General features: G+C 41.9%; 1 protein-coding gene across 11 annotated transcripts in view; it reads left to right on the top strand.

The window, feature by feature from the left end:
• The window catches only part of ERC2 (ELKS/RAB6-interacting/CAST family member 2), a 1,463,345-nt gene that overhangs the window by 157,593 nt on the left and 1,285,943 nt on the right, over nucleotides 1–19,809 (top strand). The gene's annotated exons all lie outside the window — the stretch shown is intronic.

Genomic DNA, 19,809 nt, shown 5'->3' with positions numbered 1-19,809 from the left:
GAGCGGCAGCCGGTGACGTCTCTGGCACATGCCCTCTGAATGAACAGTCTACCTGTGCCATTCCCTTAGAGCTATGTGCCGTGGCCATAAGTCCAGCTAGCACATTATGCCTTTAGCTTGCAGGTTTTTTTTTTTTTAAAGACCATCTTCACCTGGTCTTCCTTCTAAGTTTGCGGGCTCTGGTCATGGAATGGTCATGGAATGGCCAGGTCGCGATGTCGTCACTCCCCTACATGAGCATGGAAGATCACAGCCGTCGGCACAGCTCTCTTAATGGATGGAATGGTGTACACTGAGTGCGCCGGTGACGTCACCGGCTGCCACACAAGTACATATCTTTAAAATGGTGCAAGTTTAGGAGATATTGTTTACAGTACATACAGGTAAGTTTTTTATAAGCTTACCTGTAGGTACTAGCTAAACAAAAGGACTTTTCTACCACTATAAAGTGGTTGTGTGCATGGTCCCTGGCTCAGGTTTGATAAGTAATATTTTTGTTTTTTTTACTTCTTATACTGGGGTGCCTTGAGATTTTGCAGGTGCTATAACTAAAAAAGGTTCGAGAACTGCTGCTCTACACATTGAATGGAGATTGTATATAACCTCACTATTATTCCACTATGTGATAGCTTCACATTCTTCTGCATTTTATTAATAATCTATCCAGTTACTGGCAGTATAAAGCCATAAAATGCAATATTGGAATCCTATAAAGAACCAACTTAATTACTCCAACTCGGGTCTTATTTCCTCGAAGGTGACGGTTATTTAGCAGTGACACGGCTTAATTTCAGCCACCAGGCTGCCAAGCCATTTGGGTTTATGGTAATATCCTGTGGTGACCCAGACAGAATGGCTGATGTCAGTTTAAATGATCGCCGCATGTCTGAGCAGATGGCATTCTGTCAGTGGCCAGCGCTGCAATCTACACCTTCTCCTAATGATGTCTTCATAATACTCAATAGGAGAAATTACAGGCCAGTTACCGTGTTTAAGTGGTATAGATGCATTTATCCTAAGCATTAAATATTTAACTGGCTCGTGCTATTGATTTAGCAAATCTTTATTACCTTTATTCCAGAGCTTTTTGTTCAACCTAATTAAGATCACATTGTGATAAAAGATAAAAATGTATGCCGGGGAACTCATTAATTTGCCACTAAAGCTTATTAAAAGCTCTGCGCACCTTAACATCACCTGACGGGGAATTCTTCAGATAAGTGTATGTGTTTGGAGAAGAAATGAAATGGCTTTCAACTTCGGAATCCCTCTGAAGTGCCGCATGACAAAACTGCACAGAGATTAAGGCGCTCCAGTCAAATCTGAACATTTTTTTTATTTAAACTGGCTCAAGGGACGTAGACTACTCACTGAGTGACTCTAATTTTCAGATTTAGAATACTTTAATAGTCCCAAAGGGAAATTGGTAATTTTATGTCCTGCACAACACAACTATATTGCTCACTATAATCCTGTGAATGCCAGTATCTTATCTTTTTTGAATGGTCCTTAATATGATCCTTCCAAAGGCAGGTCATGGGGTCCCAGGTTCTCTACATAGCCCTGTGTCAGATCGTGGTTTCATCATTGGAATACTTTGCTACAAGAGGGGTTAAAAGAAAACTGTGAAGTAGGAAAGATGCCATTACTAACCACCCTTGTGAAAATACTAGTTCCTTGGCTGCCATTCTGGTATTGTGGCATCTGTCAATGACCAAAGAAAGTTGAACATCTCAGAATCATGTGATAAGATCCATCTGAAAGCAGTGTGAAACACATAGGTCGGTAAAAAGGGTGCAGAGCTAATCATCTTCATCAAGTTGCAGGTACATTTGTTCTGTGTGAATGGGGGCAAAATTAAATGTTATAAGACTAGTTCATCAATAGGTTGAATTTAATTCAGAGTGAATCAGGAAAATACTGCATTATGGGCACTAGATTGAACTAGATAAAATGATCATAGCAGATAATTTTTTATTGCCTTTGATCACCCATATGGAAGAAAAATATATTTTTAAAAATATGCTTCCCAAATATATTAACATATATGTGAAATACTACAATTTTGGCCATATTCAATATATTTATATATATTATATATATATATATATATATATATATATATATACTGCATGTTGAAATGCGTTTTTTATATGTTACAAGTTATATGGAAAATATTTTTAAAAATATATATATTTTAAATATATTCTTCAGATTTTTTTTAACATATAAAAAATTAATTTTAACATACATTTTTACATATATTTGTAGATGCATTCCAAAAATGTAGATTTGTATTTTTAAAGACATACAGTGTATTTGAAAATGTATTGTTAAAAATATTTTTCATATACTTTGTGATAAAAACGCATTTCAACGTACAGTGTATATATATATATATATATATATATATATATATATGTATTGAAATATATTTTGAAATATATTGAATATGGCCAAAATTGTAGTATTTCAAATTTAAGAATATTTCAAATATATTTCTCTTCCATGTGGGCATTAGCCTCATTCAGTTGTCATAATAAGGTGTTTTCCTAGTTCACTCTATTCTATGTGAATGAGAAACATTCAACCTAGAGAGAGAATAGCCTTAAAACATTTACTTTCCCCCCTTTCACAAAGAGTGTTCATATTTGGTTTTAATCAATGATACCACAAAGCTCCTAACTCACTCCCTGGTTATCTCTCACCTTGACTACTGCAACTCCCTCCTCACTGGCTTACCTTTACATAGGCTTTCCCCCCTCCAGTCCATCATGAATACTGCTGCCAGACTCATCCACCTTACCAGCCGTTCTGTGTCTGCTACCGCTCTCTGCCAATCCCTTCACTGGCTTTCACTCGCCCAACGAATAAAATTCCAAATACTAACAACAACTTACAAAGCCATCCACAACTCTGCCTCCCGCTACATCACCAACCTGGTCTCAAAATATCAACCAAACCACTCTCTTCGTTCCTCCCAAGACGTTCTGCTCTCTAGTTCCTGTGTCACCTCCTCCCATGCGTGCTTCCAGGACTTTTTCCGAGCTTCTCCCATCCTATGGAACTCCCTACCCCAATCTGTCCGGCTATCTCCTAATCTATCCACCTTTAGACGATTCCTGAAAAACTTTCTCTGTAAAGAAGCCTATCTTGCTTCTAACTAGTAAACTGACTTTTTTTTCCTCCATCAGCTCATCCCCCCACAGCTGTTACCTTTTGTATCACTCAACCCTTCCTCCTAGATTGTAAGCTCTAACAAGCAGAGCCCTCTGTTTCCTCTTGTACCAAATTGTATTGTGACTGTAATGTCCACCTTCATTTTATAAAGCGCTGAGAAAACTGTTGGCACTATATAAATCCTGTAATATAATAATAATATAGTAGTTTCACAAGACAAATAGCTTTGTGATTTTTTTTATCAATACTACCCTTAATGTATCTTTTTTGTATTTTAAACTTTGGGTAGCATGGTGGCTAGGTGGGTAGCACTTCCGCCTAGGAGCACTAGGGTCATCGGTGTCCCAACTACTACACTATCTGCCTAAAGTTTGTATGTTCTCCTGGTGCCTGTATGGATTTCCTCCCACACTCCAAAGACATGCTAGTAGGTTGATTGGATCCTGTCTAAATTGGCCCTAGTATGTGTATGTATGAATGTGAGATTGGGACCTTAGATTGTAATCTCCTTGAGGGCAGGGACTGATGTGAATGTACAATTTAAAACGCTATGTAAATTGATGGCGCTATACTCCATATGTACCTGTAATAGTTATATATAGGAGTAATTTACACTGTTCCGGTTTAACATACACAGTGCAATGCGCTATGACGTGTCTGTATCTCAGACTTGCAGTACATTGCATTTTGAAAAATACGACGTCTTTTTTTTCATGGCATGTGCATCAAAACATGTAATCTTGTACAGTTCCAATGTGAGCTACCACGCTGCCAGTGTCCTCTACGTGGATGGCAGGTGTCCATAACCCTGGTCAGACATTTGCCTACCTATGCAACTCCCCAAACTTGATCCGTGACTGTCAGTCAGTGCCGAGACAAGGTCATCCAGCACCCAAGTTGCCAAACTGCGCCCCCATCCCTACAGTAAACCATTGCGCCCCGGGCAGTCGCCCCTTCCGCCCACCCCTTATCCCGGCCAGTTGTTTACTGTTTTGGTTATAATAAATGTGTGGAGAGTGATGTAGTCTGTCTCTTAAAGGAGATCTTTGGGAATTGTGTGCTGTAAGCATCGAGGTAAGTATACAGGAGATGTTAATTACTCTTACATCGATGCTGTCTTTTTATAGATAGCTCCATGCCCCATGCAGGGCCACCTTTTCCGCACCCAGGGCAGTCGCCCCTTCTGCTCACCCCTTATCCCGGCCAGTCGTTTACTGTTTTGGTTATAATATATGTGTGGAGAGTGATGTAGTCTATCTCTTAAAGGAGATCTTTGGGAATTGTGTGCTGTAAGCATCGATGTAAGTATTACATTACATTACATCGAGTTTATATAGCGCCAAAGGGTTTGCTCAGCGCTGTACAATAGAGGGGGGAACAATACATGAAACAGTACAGCAACTACAAACAGCACACAAGGGGTTAGAGGGCCCTACTTTTTCGAGCTTACAATCTAGGAGGGAGGGGGTAGTGGTACAGGAGGAAGTGGCTGTGGGGGATGGAGTGGTAGGAGGAATGAAGGAGAACGGCAGTTAGGTGAGGGTGGGGTAGGCTTCCATGAAGAGGTGGGTTTTCAGGGAGTGCCTGAAGGTGAGGAGGGAAGGTGACAGTCTGATGGATTGGGGTAGTGAGTTCCAGAGGATGGGGGAGGACCTGGAGAAGTCTTGCAGATGTGCATGGGAGGAGGAGACCAGGGGGCAAGAGAGAAGGAGGTCCTGTGAAGAGCGAAGGGTACGGGTGGGGTGATACCTGGGAATCAGGTTGGTGAGGTAGTTAGGGGCAGTGTTGTGAATGGCTTTGTAGGTCAGAGTGAGTAGTTTGAATTTGATGCGTTGGGCGATAGGGAGCCAGTGGAGGGATAGGCAGAGGGGGGTGGCAGAGGTGGAGTGGTTGGTGAGGTGGATGAGTCTAGCTGCTGAGTTCAGGATGGTCTGAAGCGGGGAGAGCCTGCACTGGGGTAGGCCGGTGAGGAGGGAGTTGCAGTAGACGAGGCGTGAGATAATCAGGGAGTGTACGAGTATTTTAGTGGTGTCTGGGGTAAGGAAGGAGCGTATTTTGGCGATGTTGCAAAGGTGGAGCCTGCATGTGTTTGTATGTGATTTGACATGGGGTTGGAAGGAGAGGTTTGAGTCCAGAATGACGCCAAGGACTTTGGCTTGCGGGGCGGGATTGATGGTGGTGTTGTTGGTAGTGATGGATAGGATGGGGGGGGGGGCACGGGCAGGGGGGAAGACGAGAAGCTCGGTTTTGGAGAGGTTAAGCTTGAGGAAATGGAGCGACATCCAGTCAGAGATGTCGTTTAGGAGGTGAGTGATACGGGCGAAGAATGTGGGGGTGAGGTGGGGGTGGAGAGGTAAATTTGAGTGTCATCAGCGTAGAGGTGGTAGTTGAAGCCATGGGAGTGTATGAGTTTGCCAAGGGAGGAGGTGTAGATGGAGAAGAGAAGGGGTCCAAAGACAGAGCCCTGGGGGACCCCAACAGAGAGGGGGAGGGAAGGGGAGGTGGCACCGTTGTAGGAAACGCTGAAGGAGCGTCGGGATAGGTAAGAGGAGAACCAGGAGAGAGCAGTGTCTCTGATGCCAAGGGAGAGTAGTTTATTAAGGAGGAGGGGGTGGTCGACTGTGTCGAAGGCCGCGGAGAGGTCCAGGTGGAGGAGGACAGAGTAGTCGCCTTTGGCTTTGGCGGTTAGTAGGTCGATTTTGAGGAGGGCGGTTTCGGTGGAGTGTAGGGGGCGGAAGCCGGTCTGTAAGTATACAGGAGATGTTAATTACTCTTACATCTATGTTGTCTTTTTATAGATAACTCCATGCCCCATGCAGGGCCACCTATTACGCACCCAGGGCAGTTGCCCCTTCCACCCACCCCTTATCCCGGCCAGTTGTTTATTGTTTTGGTTATAATAAATGTGTGGAGAGTGATGTAGTCTATCTCTTAAAGGAGATCTTTGGGAATTGTGTGCTGTAAGCATCGAGGTAAGTATACTGGAGATGTTAATTACTCTTACCTCTATGCTGTATTTTTATAGATTTCTCCGTGCCCCATGCAGGGCCATCTTTTACGCGCCCAGGGCAGTCAGCCCTTCCGCCCACCCCTTATCCTGGCCAATTGTTTATTGTTTTGGTTATAAGAAATGTGTGGACAGTGATGTAGTCTCTTAAAGGAGATCTTTGAGAATTGTATGCTGTAAATATAGAGGTAAGTATACAGTAAATGTTAATTACTCTTACCTATATGCTGTCTTTTTATAGATAGCTCCATGCCCCATGCAGGGCCGTCTTTCACTGGGATATGGGTGCACAGGTGTAGCATGCATCCGCATGCCAGTGTCCCATTGATATCTGTCGTCACATGTTTGATGAAGGGGTCCTGCAAGGCTCCGAAACAAACATTAGCTCTGTACGCTACAATGTGATTACTGAATAAAGCTTTGGATCCATTCTGGAAATCCTTGGTGTGCTGGTGGCATACTTTCTGCTTGAATGTCTTTGGTTTCCAGCTGGTGGTTGCTGCAGCACCCACTTATGCTCTTGGAAACAAGGTTGCTAACCGTCAGTAAATTTATCAGTAATTTTTACAGCTGTATGTAAATATCAGGGGCTGATCATTTTTTATGCCATGTTGACTTTTTAAGTGTAAACCAACAAATTACTTGTTATGGGTATTGTCAGTGTTTCCATAATGTTGTTTATACTGTTTAAATATTGATTGTCTTAGTTTTAATAGGAGTTCTGTCATTTTTAGGTTGTCAGTAAAAAAAGTTATCAGTAAATTTTACACTTTGTCAGTAAAAAATACTGTGGGAGGTTGGCAACAGTGGTTGGGAATAATGTGTTTGAACCCATTGATGTCTGTTGGGAACTTTATAGACCGTTCATGCGGGGAAATTAGCTTCATGCCCCATGCAGGGACATATTTTCCTGACACAGAAATGTACAGGTGTTGCGTGCTTCTCCGTTCTGGTGTCCCATTGATGTCTATTGGGACACGCAGGTGCACAGACACTGACATGTCAGGACACCTGATATCAGGGTTAGATCTAGCTGGTTGGATGTGGGGGTGCAGTAAAAAATGTCAGGTGGGCAAAGGTTGGGAGGTCAACAGGGGAGCGTTCAGAGGTCAGTATGGCAGTGTACATGGGGTAAGCAGGGGCAGTAGGGGATCTTAAAGGGGGATTGAACAGAATCTGCACCTGCTGTCTCCAAAGTCCGACCTTACAGCAGTGTCCCCAGAGTTCTACCATCTTACTTCAAAGTTTGCAGAGTCCCCCCTTACAGCAGAGTACACCTTTACACCAGAATCCGGTGGAGTGCCTCCTTACATTCAGAGCCTGGTAGAGTGCCCCCTAGCATCACAATCTAGCAAAGTGCCCCCTTACATCATAGTCCAGTGGAGTGCCTCCATACATCAGAGTCTAGTGGAGTACCCCCGTACATCAGAGTCCAGCAGAGTGCCCCTATACATCAGAGTTCAGCAGAGTGCCCCCTTTACATCAGGGTTCAGCAGAGAGCCCCCTTACATCAGAGTCCAGCAGAGTGCCCCCTTACATCAGAATCTTGCAGAGTTTCCCCTTACATCATAATCCAGTGGAGTTCCCCCTTACATCAGACTTCTGCGGATTGCCCCCTTACATCAGAATCCAGTGGAGTGCCCTCTACATCAGAATCCAGTGGAGTGCTCCCTTACATCAGAATCTGGTAGAGTGCCCCTTTACATCATAATGTGACAGAGTTTCCCCTTACATCAGAGTTCAGCGGAGTGCCCCCTTACATCAGAATCCAAAAAATAACAACAATGAGGTATTCCCTGATATGGGTCTGCATCCCTAAAGTACTGTAGAGAGTAAATAAATATCTATGTGAACATTTTTAATTCTATGTATTGGTGCCATTAAAGTCCCACTGAATTGGGGGGTTCTCTTGTTCAGTTTCAATTATATCAGAATCCAGTGTAGTGTCCCTTTACATCAGAATCTGGCAGAGTGCCCCCTTACATCAGAGTTCAGCAGAGTACCCCCTTAAATAGGAATCCAGCGTATTGTCCCCTTACAGCAGATTGCGTCAGAGTGCCCTCTTACGTTAGAGTCCAGCGGAGTTCCCCCTTACATCATAATCTAGCAGAGTGCTCCCTTACATCAGAATCTGGTAGAATGCCCCCTTACATCAAAATCTGGTAGTATGCCCCCTTACGTCAGAATCTGGTAGAATGCCCCCTTACATCAGAATCTGGTAGAATGCCCCCTTACATCAGAATCTGGTAGAATGCCCCCCTTACGTCAGAATCTAGCTGAGTACCTCCTTCCATCAGAACCCAGCGGAGTGCCCCCTTAGATCAGAGTTCAGTTGTCCCTAAGTGCTAATTGGACATGAAATCATCTGGGCAACTTTGTGAAGCTCCTGGAATAATAGAGGGGGAGAGGCAGATGTGGGACAGAAAGGAGGGAGGTAAGGGGAGTTCAGTGAACAATGAACCCCAGGCTGGGATCTGCAGGCTCAGGCAGCAGCATCAATCATGCAGTCATGATGGATCTGCCGGCTGCTGGCTGCAAATCTCCCACCCACACATCCCATCTGTCAGGCACAGCACTAGCTGCAAATGGGGCATTGCAGTATGGGTAGGGCAGAGACAGGGGCTGGGGGCTGGAGGAGGCGGAATAGATCTCTGTTCTCTCCTGTCTGTGCAGGGAGGAAGGGGGAGTTTGCTGGCTAGGCTGTACTAGAGTGTCACAGACACTATACCTTTACAGCTGCAGCCAGTCCTCCTTTATAGGCAGCTTCTGCCGGGCACAACAACCATGGTGGGGTTGGGTTGATGGGGGGGGGGGGGTTTGCAGCGCAACTGAAATCTGGGGAGGGAAACCCCAGCACCCTAGTTCTGGCCATTGTTACCTGGGGGGAGGGCGCAACTGAAATCTGGTGGGTAGAGCCCACCCAAGCACCCCCCTAGATCCAGCCATGCCATGTTCTGTAATTCAATAAGCCGTGAAGGTGGGATGATGACGATAGCATGCTTCCGACACATCGAAGTGTCATTTTGATCCTCGTGTCACTTTATTACTAAGGGCTTCCTGACTTTAAAGCCAAGACCTGCCCTTCCCAAATTTTCTGTTCAATACTCAAGACAGCAAGAGGTTTCCAAGGTGGCCTGTATCTATGGTTATAGAGTGTGAACGCGGTTTGTTTTTTTTCCCACTGAGATGTTCATTCTAAAGGTTTGCATGAGGCATCAAAGCTCCTAAGGCTGTCCCTGTGTATTGGAGAATATAATTCGAATGATACTATTTCCATGTGTACAGAATTAGGATGGCCATGTATGAACGTACATGAGGGTCCTGTGGATATAGGTGGATGATGCTGGGATGTTAACTCTTAGGCTTGAGAAAATGCTGGGTGGAGAATGAGAAGCACCTTGGAAGTAGGCTGGGTTCCATCAGTGATACAGAAGACTGGAATGTTCCTTGCTGGTGTTTTCCTAAATAGTGAAGGATTGACAACCCTGGAACATGCACATCCAAAATCAAATAGGCAGCGGCAGCTCCAATATTTCTACACTGACAGCTTCCCTTGAAGTGATTAGGGCTGTAGAATATATAAATATATATATATCTATATCTATATATATATATATATATATATATATATACAGGCGTACCTCGGTTTCCGAATTGAATGTGTTCTGCGGGACTTTTCATATTGCGAAAATTCGTAAACCGAAACGCGGTTTCCCATAGGAATGCATTGAAAACCAATTATTCTGTTCCGGAGGTCAGAAAAATGTTTAAAAAAAAGTCTTTTATCTGTTCAAAACTTTTTATTAAGTGCACTGTAAAGGCATAAATACTGTACAGGGACATGACTAAAAAAAAATTGTAAATGCATTGAAAACCAATTAATCCGTTCTGGAGGTTAGAAAAAAGTAAAAAAAGTCTTATCTATTCAAAACTCTTTATAGAGTGCACTTTAAAGGCATAGTACTGTACAGGGACATGATTAAAAAACATTTTGTAAATCCATTAAAAACCAATTAATCCGTTCATATTGCAAAAAAAAAATCATAATCAGAGCCATTATTTTCAATGGATTGTCATTCGTAAATTGAAAATTACGTTAACTGAGGCGTTTGTAAACCGAGGTACGCCTGTATATATATATATCATTTTTTTCTCAACCTATCATTAGCAATAAGTGTTGTGAGAGTGTTTTAGAGAGCGGGTTGGTATGACTTGCCCTGATTTGATTGGTTGCAGAGTTCCAATACACATCTAGAGACTATTACCTAAAGTGATTTTTAAATCTATGACTGTGGTGACCTCTGGTGGACATATTTAGTGCAGCAGTCTGTGTTGCAGCAGGAGTAGAGGTTTTTTTTCTACTGATTTATTTATTTATTTATTTCAGGTACTTATATAGCGCTGTCAGTTTACGCAGCACTTTACATATATATATTGTACATTCACATCAGTGAATCTACTTTGCATTCTGATGTTAACGCAAAATTCTAAATACCTGAAAGAAGGCAGGATTATACACCGATCAGCCATAACTTTATGACCACTGGCAGGTTAAGTGAAGAACCTTGATTATCTCATCACAATGGCATCTGAAAGCCGGTGGGATATATTAGGAATCAAGAAAACAAGTTGTCCCTGAAGTTGATGTGTTGAAAGCACAAAAAATGTCATTGTAGTTTGTTATATATGCAGCTGCATACCTACAGACTGGTAAAGGTATTCATTCTGACCCGTGCTCACAACAAAAAGCACCTGAAGTGGGCATGCATTAGAAATGGACCACAGAGCAATGGAAGAAGGTGGCTTTGTCTAATGAATCATGTTTTCTTTTAAATCATGTGGATGGCTGGATATGTGTGTTTTTCTTACCTGGGGAAGAGATGGATCTAGGATGCCGTATGGGGAGAAGGAAAGCCAGTGGAGGCAGTGTGGTGGTTTTGGGTCTAGGATGCAGTATGGGAAGAAGGCAAGCCGGTGGAGGCAGTGCGGTAGTTTTGGGTCTAGGATGCAGTATGGGAAGAAGGCAAGCCGGTGGAGGCAGTGCGGTGGTTTTGGGTCTAAGATGCAGTATGGGAAGAAGGCAAGCCGGTGGAGGTAGTGCGGTGGTTTTGGGTCTGGGATGTAGTATGGGAAGAAGGCAAGCCGGTGGAGGCAGTGCGGTAGTTTTGGGTCTAGGATGTAGTATGGGAAGAAGGCAAGCCGGTGTAGGCAGTGTGGTAGTTTTGGGTCTAGGATGTAGTATGGGAAGAAGGCAAGCCAGTGGAGGTAGTGCGGTGGTTTTGGGTCTAAGATGCAGTATGGGAAGAAGGCAAGCCGGTGGAGGTAGTGCAGTGGTTTTGGGTCTAGGATGTAGTATGGGAAGAAGGCAAGTCGGTGGAGGCAGTGCGGTAGTTTTGGGTCTAGGATGTAGTATGGGAAGAAGGCAAGCCAGTGGAGGCAGTGCCGTGGTTTTGGGTCTAGGATGCAGTATGGGAAGAAGGCTATCCGGTGGAGGAAGTGCTGTGTTTTGAGGAACACAACATTGAGTTTGAGGTGTTGACTTGACTTCCAAATTCTACAGATCTTAATTCATCGAGCATCTGTGGGATGTGCTGGAAAAGCTAGTCCAATCCATAGAGTCCGCACCTTGCAACTTACAGGACATAAAAAGGATCTGCGACTGATGACTTTGTGCCAGATACCACAGCATACCTTCAGAAGTATAGGGGACCTGCTCAATATTAGGTGGATCATCATGATTTTATTGCTGGTTGTGTATAAAAACAATTCTACCTGCCAAAAATGTATTACGGCACGTGCACACTTTGCGATTTAGAATTGTGGGCAGAATTGCTGCGATTCTGCTTGCAATTCCAAATCGCACTGCAATTGTGGCAAAATGCACCACGTGTGTTGGGGTGCTATTCATCCAAAGTGGCACCTCAAATGCTTTTCGCTTTTGCCTTGGTTAACGCGTGACAGAATTGCAGCATAAACGAATTGCATGAAGCTTGTCGGCCAAAAACGAGCAGGAGCTTCTTCTGGGCGACAAGCTTCGTGCAATGTGTTTTGCTGCACTTGCAGCATGATTCTGTTGCGTGACAATCACGTCAATATCGCACCGGATTTGAGGTGCCATTAAGAATAAATGCCACCCAAACATGTGTGGTGTTTTTTTTCCACGATTGCAGACCGATTCGCAGAAAATGCGATGGAATTGCAATTCAAAATTGCAATGTGCGAATGCGGACTCATAGTGTGCACAACTGCTTCCTATATCGCCCATGTATCTCCAGACTACTCTGTGGACTATGATGATAACTGCCCTGCCCTCTCCTCCAAAACCCCTCCTTCTCTAGCTCCCAGTGCCTGAAACATGCTAAGGTAACAGCATTGTACTTTTTTTTCTCAGCAGCATTTGTGGGGTTTTTTTGCCTAGTGCTAGCGCTCTTACTCTGCTTTCCATTGCTCAGGGTAAGATTGAGATTTATTCCTTCATTTCATTGAATTAATTCCAGTTTATGATAGATTTCTGATATTTGTTACAGTAGTATGCCAATGCAATTCATTATTTTGACAAAAACATGTAACTGGATTATTTTGTTTAAAATTATATACAGTTGTAGTATTTTATATATATATTTTTAATTATTTATTACAGGTACTTGTATAGCTCAATTTACGTAGCACTTTACACATATATATATATATATTGTACATTCACATCAGTTCCTAACCCTTAAGGGGCAATCTAAGGTCACATTCATACATACACATACTAGGGCCAATTTACATATACAGGAGCCAATTCACCTACCAGCATGTCTTTGGAGTGTGGGAAGAAACTGGAGTACCCAGAGGAAACCCACGCAGGCACAGGGAGAACATGCAAACTCATATCTCTCTCTCTCTTTCTCTCTCTCTCTCTCTCTATATATTTTTTTTTTCAATTAGTTTGCATTCTAATTTATTAAACCAATAAAATAAAATCCTCAGAACAAGCCATGTTTATACATGGATGATATTTTCCCTGATTGTGGTTGTTACTAGATACAAACACAATACAAGCCTAGCACATACTTATTATATATATATATTTAGGCACCATGTTAGCTTTTAATACCACGTAATACAGTTCTTTACTGATGGGATGGCAAATTCTTGACATCACTCTGCGGGGATCTTTATAAATGTTCATTCTGCGTGCTTTAAAATTCCTGTTATCAGTGCTTGCAATTAAATTAATTATATCTTTAAATAACACTAACATTTACTGCCAGCTCTGCATTAGAAAGCAACATTCATTGATGAGCTGAGCATTGCTCGTAATAGGGGTAGTAAATAACTTTTCCTAGCAGTATAGTGAACCTGGCATAGTGTTTGATTTAATATGGAATAGACATATTCAAGCTGACTCTTCAGCCAAAAATATCCACTTAATTTAATTAGAGGAACTATAATGTAATGGCTGGTTCAGATCGAAATGACATTTTGAAGATGACCCTCAATCCTCTGGCTCATTGTCCAGCCCATGAGCTATACAGTAGTTGCTATATTGCAGATATACTGTGTTTTGAAGTCAACAGCTTTGGGGTTTGGAGTTGAAAGGATATCCCTTCTCCCATAAACTATGTCAATTTTGGATAAGAAGCTAGTAAAAGGAATGGAAAGTGTTTTTTTCTATATTTTTACAATTTGTTTTGTTGTGTAAAAAATGAAATATTCAACTGAAATATTTTATATATATACCACTTGCAGTATTTCTACTCCATGATTTACTACTATGCTGTAAATAGTCTGTGTAATTGATCTCCTTTTGTTTAGGTTTAATCACAATGCACCCACAGCTGAATGAGGTAGAGGAAGCCATATTGCTGCCAAATTATAAGGTCTATTTATAAAAAAATTGCATAGTTATTTGTCAGGTGAAACTGCATGTACATTTGTTCTGTGCAGATTAAAGTAGAAGTATGGGCAGCACAGTGGCTAAATGGTTAGCACTTCCACCTGGCAGTACTAGGGTCATTGGTTCAAATCCCAACCACTGCACCAACTGCCTGGAGTTTGCATGTTCTCCCTGTGACTGTGTGGGTTTCCTCCACACTCCAAAGACATGCTGCTAGGTTAATTGACTCCTGTCTGAATTGTTCCTGGTATATATGAATGTGAGTTAGGGACCTTAGATTGTACACCCCTTGAGGGTTAGGGACTGATATGAACATACAATATATATGTAAAGTGCTGCATAAATTGACAGCGCTATACAAGTACCTGAGATAAACTATAGGCAAAACCTTTTTTTTCCTCATTTTTAATAGAGTGAGAGAGGGTTATAACCTCCGTCACTTTATTTTTTACCATCTGTGCCCCACTGAGGAGATTTGCCTTCACTTCCTTTCACATAGCTAAAAATATCTGCAAATTAAGGGAATTCATTGGAGACCCCCAGGTCACCAGAACAAGTGTCCCCATTGGAAAATGTACCTTCTATTACTTTTTTGGGGTTTCTTTTACTTTCACTTTCAATGATAATGGTAAACAGGACAAAAAAGAGTGAATCGCCTTAATGGGGGCACAGACTGCAATAAAAAAAAACAGGTGTTCTAATCCCTCTCCACTGTATCCAAAACTAAAAAAAAAAGTTTTGCCTTTAGTTATACTTTAACTAGTATTTGTTCATTAGGCGTGTGGATTTTTCGTACAATGTATAAAGCTGTGGCATTGGTGCCCATAGGGCAAAATGGAATGTTGTTAAAGCACAACTACAGGAAAACTAGAAACCCTCCCATGTATTGGGGCTGTACCTACTCTGCAAGGGATAACTGCTTGTTTCTGTCTAGGAGACAGAAAAGCAGTTTTAATTACGGGATCTTCCCACTCTCCCAGCAAATGTTGCTCTTCCATGTTCCAGCAGTGGACTGTTCCTTAGTGTTCTCAAGTCCAGTGCAAAGGTGATGGTCCCTGCATTCGTCTTGATGACGTCAGAGTACATTTAATCGCTGGATCATGGGGTAGAACAGGCTGCCAGGACTGGTCCAGCAGCATTGGAAAGCCTGCAGGAGAGGAGGATCGGGGAAGTAAAAGTGGTTTAGTACGTGCCATAGACATAAACAAAAGGTAACCCTTGGAGTGTTGGCACAGCCCGGTATTTATGGTTCCATTTCATCTATGCAGTTGAGGGTAAGTGCCTGTTGGTGAAATAGGACTAAAGTAAACACATTATCCCTCTACCTACTTGCCCTTTTTACTATGCCCCAACACCACTACCTCACGCCCCACCCCTCCCTACCCTCCCTCCCCTAGACACCATATTACTATACCCTCCCACCCCCATTTCCACCCACCTAAATGGCCCCATTAATCCCTTGTTTATCACTTAATTTCCCTATTCTAGTTCTAACTTCTCCAACACCCACTCCTGCCAAACCATTTTTCTTTACCTATGGATCACTACACATGGGTCACGCAGCTACTTTCCCCCAGTCTTCCTACCCTACCCCAGTTTTAATTATGAACCCACAGAGCAACTGTAAGAAAGATTTACAACCAAAATACTCCAGATCATGCACTGGTGTGCCTCAGTAAGCAGTTCCCAACACTTACTTATGACATATTCTGACATACCATATGGTTTTGTTATCTACTATGCAATTCCTTTTATCTGACAACACACAACAGTGTTCTCAAGCATAACTACTATCTATACTCATCCTTGATATGCTCCTTTTGAAGAATTTAAATTGAAAATTATATACAAACTGATACATGTGGACCAATCCTGTTGTATTTATTACAGGTACTTCTCAAGGGACATACAATCTAAGCTCACTAACTCACATTCATACATGCACATACTAGGGCCAATTTAGACAGGAGCCAATTAACCTACCAGCATGTCTTTGGAGTGTGGGAGGAAACAAATGCAGGCACAGGGAGAACATGCAAACTCCAGGCAGGTGGAGCCATGGCTGGGAATTGAACTAACAACCCTAGTACTGCCAGGTGGAAGTGCTAACCATTTAGCCACTGTGCTGCCCAGGACTCATGGTAATACATATTAAAAAGTCTTTTTCTTAACCTCCAAATCCCGTCAGATAATCCAAGCCAAAAGGGCTATTTTATCATTGAATGCTGCTTAAGCATTCAACAGCATCAAATAGCTCTATCTTTGGATAGTCTACGCTATCTTTGGACTTTATTAAATTATACAAATTTTGTATTCTGCTCCTAAAGAATGTGTACAAATTAAGACTGCTATATCTGAATCTTTTGCACCACATTGGGAAAGGAGACAGAGGTGTCTACTGTCCCCACACCTGTTTGCGCAGGCAGTGGAACCCCTTGCAGCTGCCATCGGATAATCAAGTTCAATGGCAGGATCAAAAGGGGAGAGAGAGGTAAAGGTCATGTTATAGGTGGATAACACACTCCTTATATAAAACTGGAACAAATCTGTCTTGTTACTTTTATACCCTATACAGGTGGAGCCACTGATGTTTGCCTCACAGATCAGAATAGTGGAGTTGTTCAAATATTTGGGGGTTGTGGTTTCTACTTATACTGAGGACTATGTCAAAATTAACCTGTCCACATTGTTAGAGAAATGTAAGATTAAAAGTAGGAGCTGGTGTAAATTATCCCCCGCGGTAGTAAACAGGACCAACCTACTTAATGATTTGGAACCCTCAATTGCTATTCTTTTTACATAACACACAAACATAGCTTTACCAGAAATTGTTCAAATGAATTGACTCAGTTTTTCGGGACTTGATCTTGAAAAGACAGAACCTCCATAATGAACTAACCTTCAGTTGCCTAAGGTCCAGGGAGGACTTGTGGTCCCACATGCTAAAACCTTTTTTATTGCCTCAACAGCAATGTTTGGCTGGCTGAGAAGACATTAATATAGGAGACCCTATTTAGGCATAGTGCTAACACTCTCTTCTAAAGATCTGCTTCTCTCCTAACTGGAGTATGGAACTATAGTGGGAGTAGTACCAAGCCCTCTTTTTCTGTTGCTATAGAGAATTTGGGTGGAAATAAAATGTGACATCTAATTTATTATGATGCACACACATTTATTATTATCTGGCACAAAACTCAGTTTGAAGAACTGTATAAACTGCAGGGTTTGGAACCCTGGCAGAAGCAAACTATTCACTAGGTATATGCCAATGATGTCCCTGAAACCTTTCAAGTATTACAAATGTTTTATCTCCAGAATCAAAAATTCTAAACTTAGGGGGCTTAGGAAAATAAGTGCAACTGCATTAGAGATGCAATTTCACTTGAAAATACAGTAAACTGGAAAGTGTAGTAGGGTGTTAAAGTAGGAGTAAACATGTGGAGATCATATACTGTACATTAGGAAACACTCTCCAATTCAGCTGTCTTTGGTTGGATTGGTCTCCAACCCATTTTTTTGTGTACCACCTTTGGATATTTTTTTAGCTGACTCATTTCGGAAGCATTAGAAAGCCTTGTATGATCTTTGTTGTTCTCCTCTATATTGACAAGCATTGTAGGTGTCTGCAGTTCAGGTGGCCTTGTTGACCTGAGGGTTGACTTGACAAGACCTGAGGGTAGAGATATTATGTATTCAGATTTGCGTGTGCTTTAGTGACTCTGGCCAGCTAAAATAAATCCAATAAAAATGTATTTGAACCAAGGCATGAGCTTGTTAGCTAAGCATTTGTGAATTTAGAAACATGTATAATGCTAGATTCGTATAAGTGTCAATGTAGAAAGCTAAAAGGTATCACAACTTGTAGCAAAATATGGTATACTTTTTCTATAGCAGAAAGATATGATCTCCAAACAGTATATCTGATGGTCAGTTATATATTACCTTCATTTCAGAACCACTCTGCTGATATTTCTCCATCTGTAGTATATTAAATGTCTGAAAATGGAAGTGTTTCCTACATCAACCAATCACAGCCTTCTTTTCATGTTTTAACCTGCCTATGTTAATTTTAGACAAGGCTATAAATAGGATAGTCCTTAACGAGTAGCTGTCACCAATAGATATTTTAGGGGACCAGTTTATGCAGGAAGCCAATATTCACCTTATAAATTCAGTACCAACTAGTTGACTCAGGACAAAGAATTTTCTGTACATCCAAAATGGATATTTCACTTTTATATAGCTGTTGCTACCTCAAACCACTCCCTGGGTTCTTTTATTTTTTTCCTCTGGTGACTCCATAGCTGAGATCTCTCCAGTAGCACTGTTGATTCTCCTCACCTGTTGGATCCATAACTTGGGGTTTTCACTGAACTTGTTTTAATATTTTTCAGCATATATTGGATATCACTCAGAATGCAACCTGAGGAGCCAAACCCTGTGGTGAAATGGGGAGCCAGCCAGAGATTTTGCCTTTGGACTTCATATGTGAGAAATCCATGGCAAATACAGCCCACCAGGATCTACCCATAACTGGAATATCTAGTTGACCAGGTCAACCCCCAAATGTGTTTTTCTGGCAAGATATCCTCTTCCCAGTTCTATACAGCTTCCAGTTCCAAATAATGGTGACAAGGTTTTCATATTGTAGTGTTAACAAATAATTGGAGAATCTAATTGTAAGAGAGTGACAGCATTATCATAACTTTGTAGAATGTGGTGAAGATGTAGATGAGTGCAGGAAATCTTACTATAGGCATTGCCAGGATGTTTAAAATGACATGTGATTCAACCTAGACGTGGCTGCTAATTGTTTGGATTCTATGAAATATTGGTGATGTATACAAAATTATTTTAGTAATAATGGGCAGCAGATGCATTTTAAAGCCACTATACAGAATGTAAATTATTAGCAGGAAATAATTGTAGGCACTTTGAGGTTTCGTCATGTGCCATGTCTTTAAGAGCTTTATAATTCAGGGGACTTTGCTATGAAAGTCTCAATCATTGCCAGTGATGAGGAAGAGCTTGCCATGTGCTTTCCTGTTGGTAAGAGAGTATGCCCATATTATTGACCATTAGGGAGGTAAGCTCTCAAACACAGGTAACGTAACATGACATAGCACCCAGGGGCGGACTGACAACTCATGGGGCCCCTGGGAAATAGGGGATCATGAAGCCCCTGTGTCCTTGCCCAAACTAAAAAAAGCCTATGAAAAAGGTACCAGGGGCATCTCATGGGGCTCCCTACTGACCCCCGGGCCCTCGGGCAGCTCCCGAGTTTTCAAATTGTCAGTCCGCCCCTGATAGCACCCACATTTCAAAATCTTCTGAAGTATTCTAAAAGATATTTAATAATAGCCAGGGACATCAGAGTGCCTGCAATTATTTCCTGTGGCCCAGTAACATGGTTCAGGGTAAGTACAGGTACACTTTATTGAAGTCCTCTTTTCAATGTGTTCTTGCTGCTATTATTTTGTTATCCCGATAACTGGATTTAAAACCAACCAACCATATATTATGCTGCTTATCCATTTTCAGAGCACTGTGTCACATTCTATTTAGTTGCTGATGTGTTATCATTTCATATTTGTTTGTGCGAGTACATTGAGTGGATGTGTCTTGTGTCTGCTCTGCACAACTCAGAATGCGGATCAAGATGCATCTAACCTGTATAATTTTGCTCATATTTTATCTGCTTTTGTGTTGATTTTGCTTCATTTTTTTAATTGGCATG

Source organism: Staurois parvus, unplaced genomic scaffold (assembly GCF_062004578.1).
Source record: "Staurois parvus isolate SC_StPar_1 unplaced genomic scaffold, SC_StPar_1.0 ptg000282l, whole genome shotgun sequence".
In the NCBI taxonomy this organism is placed as follows: Eukaryota; Metazoa; Chordata; class Amphibia; order Anura; family Ranidae; genus Staurois; species Staurois parvus.
This window is presented reverse-complemented; position numbering and strand designations above follow the sequence as displayed.